At 43.4% G+C, this 13,086-nt stretch overlaps 1 long non-coding RNA gene across 2 annotated transcripts; it reads left to right on the top strand.

Moving 5' to 3' along the window:
* The first annotated feature begins 1,440 nt into the window (after positions 1-1,440).
* LOC104859929 lies at positions 1,441-12,870 on the top strand. 2 transcript variants are annotated; one of them, XR_779509.1, is made up of 3 exons: positions 1,441-1,514; positions 11,686-11,815; positions 12,818-12,870. It is a non-coding gene; the product is annotated as an uncharacterized LOC104859929 (long non-coding RNA). The 2 variants fall into 2 exon arrangements; XR_779508.1 differs by lacking the exon at positions 1,441-1,514 and adding an exon at positions 11,283-11,324.
* Positions 12,871-13,086: the final 216 nt, after the last annotated feature.

Genomic DNA, 13,086 nt, shown 5'->3' with positions numbered 1-13,086 from the left:
TAAAAAAAAAAAAAAAAAAAAAGCCTTCATTTGTGCCTCATACCAACCCAGTAATAAACCTCCTTCTATTTTGAAAAGTTATTTTCAGTGAATGAGCCAAAGAAGGACTTCTGTCCTTCTAAAAACAAACCAGAATCTCAGTTTCTCAGACCAGACCTCGATGTGCCCCTTCGTTCCCTCTCCCTGAGGCCAGGCCTTTCTCAGGAGAGACCTGGTAAGAATAAGAGCCAAGTCTGACCTCCACACCCTGAGTAGATTCTGACCCAGCGGAGGTCCAAGTGCAGTCTGGCCCTGTGTGTGCTCTCCCTTCCCGCTTCCTCTCCTCGGTGCCCAGCTGCTCCTGATCCTCCCTCTCCTGTGAATCCCCTGTCCCTGTTGTCAAGGAAGGAGCCTTCACTGTGTTTCGTCACGGTCCAGATGAACTCACGTCTAACTTCACTCTGGACTTCGGCAGGGTCACTAAGGCTGGTTCTAGATAAAATGCTACGTCTTTGCAGTTGTCACCCCTCCCATAGTTTTGCTCCTTGCTCATTTCCCGAAAAAAACAAGGGCATTTTTGCCTCCAACTTGTCCTTTCTTGCCCTCTAAGGCCAAGAAGAGTGGGGAAAACTGAGCTGGTTTTTCAAACCTGAAATAGTTGACAGTGATTCAGTACCAGATACGTGACAAGCAGCTTCATCTCATCAACTGCTTCGCTTTCCGTACACTGCACAGCGTTGTGCAGCGGTCCATTCATGGGTCACCGCATCGGGAAGAAAATATCTTGCAAAGAACAGAAATGGCCTTTCTCACTCTGCCCCGTGCTAATAGAGGGAGCTTGGTTAAGCTCTGTGATCCTTCTGTGCCTTAATCTTCCCTTCTGTATAATGGAGGGGCCTAGTAAACCCTGACAAGTTCATTATAATGCAATCTTTTAGGACCTAAATTCCTAAATTTTCCATTACCGAGTAGCAACACTATGTTGGGAGTTGCAATACACATGCGAGCTCACACAAAAGCTATGCCTCTCGGGCATCTTCAGTTATAAAGGGAACAAAGCAAAGCAAAGGGCTTATGTGTGTGGCTAATTTAGGAATTTAGCAAAGGGCTCATGTGTATTTTGTTAAGTAAGTAAAATTAAATAAATTAGAAACACATGGACCTTTGCTACGCTCTTAAAATGTTTTCTTGTTAAATTAAATATTCAATTGCCGCTTTTTGAAAATTATTTCTACATATTTAAAAAATAATTTGTTACATGGCAAACAAAAAACTGTACATAAATAAATAGCAACTGCAAAATAACCTGTACACCCGCCACCCAGAAAGGTCTCCGTTCACGCTTTGGTACCCGCCCCTCTAGCAGATTTTTTTTGTAGGCACCTATATGCCTGAGGCAGGCTGGGACATCAGTTTCACTTTTTTTCAGCCCTGTTGTGAAAACACCTGGGCCTTCCCTTGCCATGAGATGACTCTTTCCCTAAACACAAGCTTGTGGAGAAACAGGAGCAGCGCCCAGAGGAAAGACAGGAAAGGTGGGCTGAGCCGGGGGGCGGAACTCTATGGAGGTCGAAGGGAATAGTGGGATGCGTATTCTACGCGGGGGCAGGAACTCTGGTGGGGTGAGATGTGGATGCCACCGACACCAAACCCTCAAAGGCCATAGGGGTGTCCACCCACTCCTCAGCCAGTCCCTGTGGCCGTGGGACCACAGTCAGGTGCAGGGCACCGCAGCTCCCAAGAGACCACCTGCCTGAAGGTGTGGCTGGAGAGGCAGGTTCCAGAGGGGGCTCACTTCCATGCACAGGGCCCCCTTTTTGTGGCTGAGGCAGCCACTCCGTTTGTAGTCACTTGTTCAAGCATGGAGTAAAAAGAGGATGTAGAACAAGGGAGAAGGGAGAGTCCTGCTTCTTTGGAAGGAAAACTGGGAGGTGGAGAGACTTGGGGGTAGTGCACAGGAAGGACGAGAAAACACGACGCTCTGAGTGTGCAGACCTCCTGACTCTGACCCCTGGGATCCCAAGGGAACACCAAGGGATTGGTCATCCAAACTTGTGCTCCTGAGGGCTTTTTCTTACTACTCACTTGAATCCCACCTGAATCTCAGCTTCATGGAATGGTAGGGCCACAGCATGAGTTCAAGTCTAGCTATGCAGCTAAGGACACATTACTTTCTTGACTGTGTTCTCATATGTAGAATGGGCCCAGTGGAATCTAGATCACCATTTACCCTGAGAATGAAAAGAGGTACAAGCAGTGGGTTGAATAGTGGCTCCAAATTCATGTCCACCCAGATCCTTGGAATGGGACCTCACTTGGAAATAGGGTTTTGTAAATTAATGAGTTTGGGCGAATCCACCCTAGATTAGGCTGGGCTCTAATTTAATGGCTGATATCCTTATAAGAAGAGAAATGCACAAAGGCGATAGAAATGGAGGGGAAGATTGGAATATGCTGCTACAAGCAAGGAATGCTGAGGGCAGCTAAGCAGAGCCACTTGCAGAGGAGGCTGGGGAGTAGCGGGGGAGGTTCTTGGTTTATAGCCTTCAGAAGGAGCATGGTCCTGGGACACCTAAATTTCGGACTCCCGGCTTCCTGAACTGTGGGAGAGTAAGTGTCTGAGGTTTTAAGCTATGCAATGTGTGGTAACTTGTTACAGACCCCCAGAAATGGATAAAGATGCTCAAGAAAGCTCCCGACATATAGCTTGGATGTCCTGGTATTCTTTCCTTTTCTCCCTGCTCCTCTGCATAATTCCACCCCTGTAGGAAGGGTAGTGAAACCAAAACTCAAACCACAGTTCCCCAGAGCCTGTTCTGGTTTGAATGACCCTCGTGTTACAGGAAAGCTGGGCTGGACAGGGTGACATCGTCCCTTCTGTTGTTTATCTTCACCTCAGTCTCAGTCGAGTTTGTTCCATTCTCCTGTGTCTCTGTCGGAAAGAATCCTGAGTTGTGAATGGTTTTGGTTTGGATTTTAGCTGTTCTTGTTGTATTCTACAAGGGAATCGGAGGCAAACAGCAACTGTATGTTGCTTTACTTTTGTGTCTCTGCCTGAGGAGCTATACCAGGTCCTTATTTGAGTGTCGCGCGGGTTGAGATTTTCTCATACTTTGAGTTTGTGTTGTTGATCATGTTTGAGGAGTGTGGGCTTTTTCTCTATGTCCTTCGAGGCAGGAGAAATTCCGCCTCAGTTATTGTGATTGAAGGTGTCAACAAGCTCGTTTCCTCCTGTCCCCCCAAATAGCAGGATTTTTCTTGCTGATCCCAATACCCACTATTCTAACTGGGGCAGTTTTATAGTACAAAATATTCTGTGTGCGGAAATGAATGCTGTAAAAAATGTATTCTTGAGATTATCTTCAGCTTGGAGTTTTTGAAAGGTTCATAGTAACTTAAAAATACATATATTTTCCTACAACTAACATGTGGTTTTGGTTATCCTTTTGGCAGGTAATCTATAGTGGAGGCTGGCCTGTGTTTACAAGTTAAGCTGTAAGAGTAAGCTGTTAGGGATAAAAGAAGCTTTTAGAAGTACTCATTATTTAACAAAGTGTGATTTGGGTCTGCTAAAAGGATTATTTTCCATACAACAAGATTAGGATCGTATCAGAAGAAATTAATGTATAGCTGTTGCTATTTATTGCTCCCCAACTGGGCATACACAGAAGAGGTGGTGGAGGATTACCTTCTAATGAGGACTTCTTTTAACCTTGAAATTCTTTGGCTGTGGAAAGGAGTAATAAGCACAAGTTGCCAAAACACAGAGTAAAATATGTGCTCCGTGTGAGCAGGGATCAGACAGTTGTTATCACGAGTGAGGAACTGAGTGAGGTACGTGTTCTCCAAGCAGCCCATCGCGCCTGAGGCCCTGGGCATGGATGAGCTGAGCTGCTTTTACCACTCTTGCCATGGTGGACCTGGCCTATTTGCCTTCATTGTTGGGGCTCTCTCCCTCCGTGGGCTCTTCTTTGCCTGCGGTTCCAAGGTAACTTCTCCCAGATTTCTACTGCCTGTGAGCCTTCCCACTAAATGGGAACGCCTTACAGGCAAGGACCTCACCTTTAAGGTTCTGTCACCAGCAAGTGTGAGTTCTTAGCTGCATGTAAGACAGAAACCATAGGTGGGCCAATTTCAAGGATAAAATAAAATAAAATAATATTTTCTCCACAGACAGTAGCCCCAGAAAGGACAGCAAAGTTGGCTACTCCATAGACAGGGAGCCTGGTTAAGGACAACCGATGTGGCTATTGCGCAGACACAGCCTGCACAAAGGAGGCATTTTTATGGGGTCTCAAAGGAATGCCATTAATTACTTATGAGTAATTACTTATGAGGGTATTCCTTTAAAAAAAAAAAGCCTGAGGAATGAACCCAAGCTTTCACACTGAGTTACATCCCAGCCCTTTTAATTTTTTATTTTGAGTCTGGCTAAGTTGTCCAGGCTGAGTTTGAATTAGAGATCCTCCTGCCTCAGACTCCCAAAGTTTTTTTAATCCATGAATAATAAGGAAAGGGTAGCCCTTATTGGCCTTATCTAGTTTGTCTCTGCATCCTGTTTCCTTATCTCAGGAAGTGCACTGCTTAGTCGCCTTGTTAACCACTTGTTTCTTTCCATTCTTTTCACCCAAAAGTAGAGGTGCTTATTTGTTTCCTACAAGCAGCTACTTTGAAGTCCTGTGAGCTCTTTGCCTGAGTTATACCTCTGGATGCCAGAGTTAGACTGCCTGGATCCAAATCTGTCTCCATAGCCTTCTCTGTTCCTGTTCACTGTTTGGCCCTGAGCAGATGACTTAACCTACTAAAACAGTCCTCTTCGATCCCAGGCTCAGTTCTCTGAGTCCCAGGTGCCTCGCAGTGTCTGAATACACGCAGAGGTGTTCATTCAGGTGCTTGTTCTTAAATTATTGAGTTAATTTAGTGAAATGCCACATGAATCACTGGAACGTAATTGTTTAATATACAGGGGACAGTTTGATACTGGTTTTAAAGGGAGACGGTGAAATTGTGTTATGAGTCATAGTTCAGGATTGACTAGCTTTACAACACAATGGACAGTGACCCATAAATTATTTTTATTGCACATACCAATGTCCAGTTATACCATGCATCACCACTGCTGCTGGATGACCCTGACCTGAGGCTGCTGTCTGATCTGTTGCACTCTGCTCTGCTGTGGCTGGGATCCCTAACCTTCATATCAACACACAGAATTCCAGGATAGATAAATGAATCTGAAAAGTTAGCCAGCCCCAGTCATTTCTCCTGCCTTCCACTTATCTTAACAGTCGTATGAGCTGAGTCCTAGTTCTTACTCTTCACAACCTCTCTGTTGTTGGCCACCCCTGCTCTGAGGGGTTTTCCTCTATTGGCTGGGTGATGGTGCTATGGGGATACTTTTCATCGCTGCCTTCTTTGTACAGCCATTCCTGCTGTCCAAATGTTGGAGCATTCCTGCATCAAGACAATTTCTTTTAAATCATTTTCAATTCTTCCCTTGACAGTTCATTTCTTCTCCAATATAAACTAACATTCCCATACTGGGTATAACTTCTGTAACTTTATCCATAGCCCTAAATTAGTTCCAGACTTTAGACCTACATTTTTCTTGAATGCCTGCATTACTCTATGACTTAAACCCTGCTTCACTGCCTTCTTCCTGAAATCACCTCCTGATTTTACATTTCTTTCCCTCACACTTCCAAAGACTCCAATGCTGTCTTGATATTCTGGCCTTAAAGCCAATCAATCGTGTTACTTTTTTTCTGTCCTGTATGGCCTATGCATTGCCAGTTGTTCTCTCCGTTGACTTATGCTAAGTTTCTCCTCTCTCTTGCTTCCCCTTCTAACTAAATCATGACTTTATGTCAAACATCTAGATGAGTACAGTGAACCCAGGTTGAGTGTCTGATCTTCATTTCCATTCCTATGCCCAGTTCTATATTTAAAATACAAAAAACAAAACCCCTCAGATTTAATCTTGTCCCAACACTATAGTGTTATAATTTAGCATGCGAGGCTGTCGTTATCTCCCCATTGGGCAGCTCTGCCTGGTATTAAGCCTTTGACATTATCATTTCAACCTGACTTTCCAGCCCAGTTAGTCAGAATTTGCACCCCTGAGGCCTTACCAGGTCATCTGTGCTGCCTCCTGGACTAGTCCAAGTCCCAAACGCTGCCAGTGCTTCAAAGGCCACTTCCAATCCCCACACCGTGTCTCCCCGCAAATCTCCCCAAAAACTCCTGTCCTCTGGTCAACTTCCAGGGATTTTTACATTTCACTCCTTTGATACCATTTACTTCTATTTCTCATTTGCAGGAGTTTTAACCATGTTTAATGATCTATGTTACAGTGTCTCTAAAAGCAGGAGCCTGTTCCTTGATAAACCCTTTTATAAATTCTCTACCATTTAATAGAAAGACTTGCCAAATTAGGAGCTTGGTGTTTAATGACTAAACATTGAGATGCAACTCAAACTTCAGTGCCTGAATGAATTGCACAGAATAACATCTGAGGACTTCGGGGTGTCTGTGTTGCAGATGGTTCTAGAGAGTGATTGATGGCTCACATGTCTGTGAGAGCAGAGCACCGGCTCTCAGAGCACCTAAAAGCTCAGATACCCATAGGGGCTGAAAGGGATAAAAAATACTTGAATCCAACTAGGTATGACAAGTGGTACAGCCTAGACCAATTCTGCATTATTTGCCCAAAGGAATTTAAATTCAAATTATTTTAAAAAGTTGTTAATTCCAATTTGTCTTAGACATTTGACTTCAAAAAAGAAGTGACTAAAATTCAGGTGTTTCATTTCAGTTTGATACCTGTTTTTTCTAGGTCTTTGTGAACATCCAGCTGTGCTAGACCCTCGGGTACAGGGAGGAGGGAAATAACCTAAGACTGGCAGTGTTTAGCGCATCCTGGCTCTTGTTGGCCTTTTGGTTGAGATCATCTGACACTGATCCATCAGGCTTGTTGTCATTACACAAATAAGTGATTTGCTACGATTCTTGAGTTATTTTTAGAGTGCCTATGTCTCAATCACTCTAACAGAATTTCTTAAAAGCATTGGCTATGTTTATTTCTCTACAATAGAGCTTAGCACATAGTAAATGCCAAGTAAATGCTTTGATAAAAAGAGTGAATAAAAGCCTTTTATATTACCGGAGCACCATAAATTTTATCCATTTGAAATTGGTGTCAGCAGACAGTGCAAATGCCAAGAAGCTAGGCCTAAAGCAACCAAGAAGTGAAACTGCTGGCACCCACTGTGGCCTTGTAAATAATCTTATCACTGAAGAGGACTTTACCTTCTCCTTTTGTGGAGACCCTTGCTTCAACATGGTCCCTTTCCTTAGCAAGTCCAGGGATGATGACCATCCCACTCCATTAGCAGTCCATTCTATTACAAGTAGCTCTTAACTGATGGACAGTTCTTTAGAGATTCCTGTTTCTAAAAAAAAAAAAAAATCAAGGAGCCAGCTGGAAGCTGGTGGTGTCAGATTCCTGAGTGTGATGCAAAAATTATCCTATTTGCAAGCAGTCGATTCTTTGTCCATCCAGCAAAATTATGGGGACCTCGTGAGGTCCAAAGAGTTCTTGATCCATCAGAGAAGACAGAGGGGCAACATCTAACATTAGAGGCGAGGCCGATACTGTGGAAGCAGAGGGAACAACCGAAGATGGGGAAGAAAGCTCGCTGCAAGTGTAGAAGAATATACGTCCTCTTAGTAAGATATGTATGCTGCGATGATACTTTGTGAAGCTCGTGACAAAACAGGCAAAGGAAAAATAAGGTTAAACCAAACCAAACTGGGATTGGTATTCTCAAAGTAGCTGTGAGGTCCTGTTCATGGAAAGTATGCGAATTTCCATGTGGCTGAGGCAGGAGGGGCCAGATTGGGGAAGGATGGAGCAGGCCTCACACTAAAGAGAAGTTGACTTTGCAAATAACAGGAGTTAGTAAAGTCTTTTAAATAGGATTCATAGAGTCAGATTTGATAATTCTGGATGTTCTGCGTACTTTGTAAGGGGGCATTCCGTTAAAAAAATATTGAGTGCATTCTTACTGTTCTAGGGGCTGAAGACGTAGCAATGAGGAAAAAGGTCCCTATTATCTCAGTGATTTATATTTCTGTGGAACATATAATATAGAAGTGAATTATGTGATGTGTTAGATGGCAATGACTGCTTTCAGGAAATGAAAGGTGGATTGGAGAGGTAAGACTGGCGGCGAGGGTCTGGGTGCTGTAGCCGTCTGACATAGGGCAGTCTTTTAAAGGAGAGCAATGAAAGTGTGCAGCTATGGGAGCATGCACAGTGGCGGTGAGGTCTGCTGTTGGGGACTGCGTCTGGGAGGAAGACACACAGGCCTAGGAGCAGGAATGGAGTCATTCAGACAGGGACCCCCGCATCCATGGAGACAGATTGTGGATGGGGTTGGGAAGTCAAAGGCTCCAGAGGATGCCTCTTCGCCCTACAGACTTCATGCTTCAGGGATGGGCGTGAGCACAGCGGGGTCCTCTAAAACACGGGGCCCAGGATAGAGGCTTCCCTTCCCTAGGCTGTTGAAAGGACTGTGGAATGTTTTTGTGAGTGAAATTTCAATGCATCAAAAGCTCACATTCGACTCATGCCTGTGAAGAATCACTCTGGCTGTGGCGTTGAGAATCAAGGTAGGAAGATGAGAGGAGAACAGGAGTGCAGTTATCAGATCATTACAGAAACCACTACAGAGAGGTGCTAGTGGCTCTGGTGGGGATGGGAATTGTGGAGGTGGTGAGGAGAGGTCACGTTCTGAATACGTTTGGAGGATGTGTTAACGATCACATGCAGAGCGAGAGATAAAAGGAATTCAAGATGACTCCAAGGTTTATGTCCTTCATCTCAACAAGTGGAAGCCAGAGCAGAGCAAGCCTATAAGGAAAAATCATCAGTGAAGAGGCTGTGCTATGGGATAAAGAGAAACGAGGAGAAGCTGAATTAAGGGTGGCAGAAAGGAAAGGGATCCTCTAAGAAGGACCCAGGAGTTGGAATTAATAGGACTAGAAAGTAGACTAGATTTGCAAGATGGGAGGTCTAGTATAACCCCCAAATTCTAACTTGGGGTACATAGTATGATTATTGGCATTATAGGGAAACAAAGCACAAAGTTTTCATAAATTGTTCAATGTGTTAGAATCCAGTAATTTGTGAACCCAGGGTTTGAACCCAGGCATGTCTGATTTTACAGCCTGAGCTCTTTACCGTTACACAGAGCTCATCTCCCCTAGAAGGAAGATTAGTAGCACAGCCTGCTGTTTGGGAAGTACCTTTATAACCGAGTCCATCTCTCAGTTTGCCCAAAGAGCCAGTGTGCAAGGAAAGTCCCCTTGGATGGGCAAGGACAAAGGGGAAGTTAAAGCCAGTGGGGGGTAATCCAGGAGTCTTTTCTGTTCCTAGAATTAGATGACATGTCATCTTTTCGTGTTCTAGAAATCTGAAAATGCTGGGAAGTGTCAGGCCAGCTAGTATACATTAAAATGATACCTTTCAGGTTAATTTGCAATTTGATAAGGAAGAGTACTGTGAGGTTTGGTTAAGGTGTGTATAAGCATTTCCTGGTGGAAAGCTCTCAGCCATGTCCCATAGTAACCCCATTCCTAAATTAAAAAAAAAAAAAAAATGACTACAGCCTGGTGTAGGCCTCACATTTCTCTCCAGCTACTGCTCTTTCTCTTCTCACTTTTCTAGCATTCTTCTCTAAAGGGTTACCTATGTGCTACTGTCTACACATCTTTACTGTCTAGTCTCCCTTGAACCTACTCAGGCTTTCGTCTGCACTTGTCAGGGTTTTGTTCGTTCGTTTTGTTTTGTTTTCATAGTACCAGGGATCAAACTCAGCACCACTGAGCTAAATCCCTGGCTTCTCAGGGTTTTTGATGAACTTCATCCTGCTAAATACAACTCTCTAGATCATTTGCCTCTACTGATTACTCCATCCTTATAGCACCGTGTTTTAATATATAGGCTTGCTTGTTTTCTTTCTTATTGGTACCAGGGATCAAACTCCGGACCTTGCCCTTGCAAGGCCGGCAGCAGCACTACTGAGCTAAATCCCCGGCCCAAGGCTTTATTATTATTTAAGTGTGGTGAAGCCAACAGATCAGGAGATGACTGTCATTGATATCAAATAAGGACTCACTGCCTGATGGGCACAAAAGCCAATACATGGCACTGTTTTCACAAAACGAGGTTTATTGTGAGGTCAACTGGCAGAGAGGTCAGAAGAAAAAAAACTCAGATCTCGTCTTGCTAAGGGGTTGGTAGCAGGGGAATTTATAGGGAGGGCGTGAGACGGGAGAAGATGCTTGCTGAATGGATGACAAGAAAGGGAGTTTGGGGGGTCTTTTGCACAGGTGTAGAGAGTTGCACCTCTGCAGGCCTGTGGTTCTGTTTGGAGAAAGTTATCATGGTCTGAGCAGGGAATTTTGAGCTTTAGACATGAAAGGTCACTGACCAAATGAGCTGGCTGCTTCTGAGCATGTACGTTCTTAAAAAGCTGGTTGCAAACCATCCCTGAATAGATCCTGAAAGCATTTCCTGAAAAACAACTTGCGCGCTTTGTTATTTAAGCAGTCTGTGTCCAGTGTGTCCAGGCCTCAGCTGATTTCATCTTGGAAAGATAGTTCAGTTACAATAACAGATCCCAAGAAAAAAGGACTTCCTACCACAGGGTCAGCCAGAAAAGGGCGGGAGCACGTGGGTAGTCACTTTTTTTTTTTCTCATTGAGTTTATTGGTACATTTTAGGTATACAGTACAGTTACATTCATCATTGGGATCTTGTACCTTTACATGACAGGTCTTGGTTCTCATTTTTTCCCCTTGTCCCTGCCCGCCCTTGTGGGCAGTCGCTTTTGTTGTGGTTTCCACAGGAAGGGATGGGTAAGTCATGGGACATAGATTTAGGATTGTCTAATATGACAATTTGCTGCAGGTTCTGGGGCAGAAAATTTATTTCTAGTTTCTAGTACCTGTCTCTGAGGGGATGAAGGCAGGCAGGTAGTGACTGGGTGTTATGGTTAGGAGCAAAATGTACCCCCAAATTCTCAAGTGTGAAAAAGGGTCATGGGTCGCTAATTCATCAGTGGATTCATCCTTTAATGAGCTCAGCAGCTGAATGTGCTGCTAGGAGGCGGGGCCTGGCTGGAGATGGCCTGACCCGGAAGGGTCTTCCCTTCGCTCTGTTCTTCCTGGCTGCCATTGGTTGAGCACTTTTTGTTTGTTTGTTTTGTTTCTGCCTCTGGAGCCAGCCATTCATGGACCAAAAATGTGAACCAAAATAAACGCCTCCTCCTTTAAATCAGGTACTTCTGGGAAAGTGACTGACAGGCTGGGAACGTAGCCTTAGCTGGCTCCACTGAAGAAGGAGGTGGAGGGCAGGGCTGTGAGCTGATTGGTTAGCATTTGAGAGCGGTGTCCTGGCCGTATTCTTTACTCTCTCGGATGTAGCTGGCCTTAGGAAGCCCGGCCCCTTTGCAGTCGGCAAGGCTCCAGGATATCAAAGCATCAGAAGGCGGAGAATAAAAGATACAGTTAATATTACACAAACATTTGCCATTTTACCCTTCTCGATCTTTTTTGTTGATTCCCTTACCTCACAAAGTTCGTAAGTGTCTGAATGCCCCATGTCTCAGTTCTTGCACACTTTCTCTTCCCTCTTTCTAGGTGATGTCACGCAGCCCCATGACTTTAAATAGTACACACTGATGACTCCAACGTGTGTATCTCTACCTCAGACTTTGGACAACCTGTTATTCAACTGCCTCCTGAGCAGCTCCATCCGGAGAGCTAACAGGTATTTTAAACACACACCAAACACAAGTCTTAGTTTCTCCTCCCTAATCTTCTCCTCAGGTCCTCTCAGTTTTCATAAGTAGCACCTTCAGTGCCCTCATGACTTAAGCCTCAAACCCAGGAATTCTCCTGTATTTCTCTATTTTTTTTCTTAAACTATATATCTAAGCAGCCAACAATTTTCTTCCGGCCTTCTTTCAAAATATTATCTAAGATCTAAGATAATGGGAGTGCCAAGTAAAGGAAAACGCATGCTATCTTCGTGGATTGGAATAATTAAAAATCAATACTAAATTAATAATATTAAATCTATTAAGAGAGCTATATTCCCCAAATGAATCTACAGATTCAGTGCTGTTCTAGCTACCTTTTCCTCCCCAGAAATTGACAAGACTATGCAAAAAGTCCTATGTGACGGATACAGAATGGCTAAAAACAAAGCAACTCAAAGAGTTAAGTTGAAGGACTCATACTTCCTGATTTCAGAGTTTACCACAAAGTGACAGTACTGATACTGTGTGCTACTGACACAGGATGGGTATAAAGTTCAATGAAAGGCAATTGTAATTCCAGAAATAAACCCACACATCTATGATCAAGAGATTTTTTGCAAGGGTATCAAGACAATTTAATAGGGAGAGGATTTTTAAAATAAATTATAAGGGGACAAGTGTTTACCCATGTGCAAAAGAATTTTTGGAGCCTTACATCATCTGCAATAATTAACTCAAAATGAATCAGATCTAAATATAAGAGCTAAAACATTTATTTGTTAAGCAATGGTTTCTTAGATATGACACCTAAAGCATGAGCAATAAAAGAAAAAAAATAGAATTTAGACTACCTTGAAATTTAATTTGTGCTTAAAGATTAAATTTATCTTAAAGCATTCATGCTTTGCAGAATGCTATCAAGAAACTGAAAACAATGCACAGAATAGGAGAAAGTATTTGAACATCATATATTTGATAAAACACTCTGGTGTTTCCTCAATAACTTTCAGAGTCACCCTTTGAGCCGGCAATTTCACACCTACATGTGTACCCATGAGAACCGAAAGCATTCGTACGCAAAATCTCGTATATGAGTGGTTGTAGAAGCATAATTCCTAATAGCAAATGGAAACAACTGAAAAACCCATCAACTGATGAAGAATGGTCAAACAAAATATGGTTTATTATACCCTGGAATATTGCTCAGACACAAAAAGGAATGAATGATTTGTATGTGCTACAATACAGATGAACTTTGACACAATGCTCAGTGAAAGAA

The sequence above is a fragment of the Fukomys damarensis genome, unplaced genomic scaffold (assembly GCF_012274545.1).
Source record: "Fukomys damarensis isolate Sample0158 unplaced genomic scaffold, DMR_v1.0_HiC HiC_scaffold_31, whole genome shotgun sequence".
Classification (NCBI taxonomy): Eukaryota; Metazoa; Chordata; class Mammalia; order Rodentia; family Bathyergidae; genus Fukomys; species Fukomys damarensis.
Note: the sequence above shows the minus strand (reverse complement) of the source record. Positions and strands in the feature narration are given on the sequence as shown.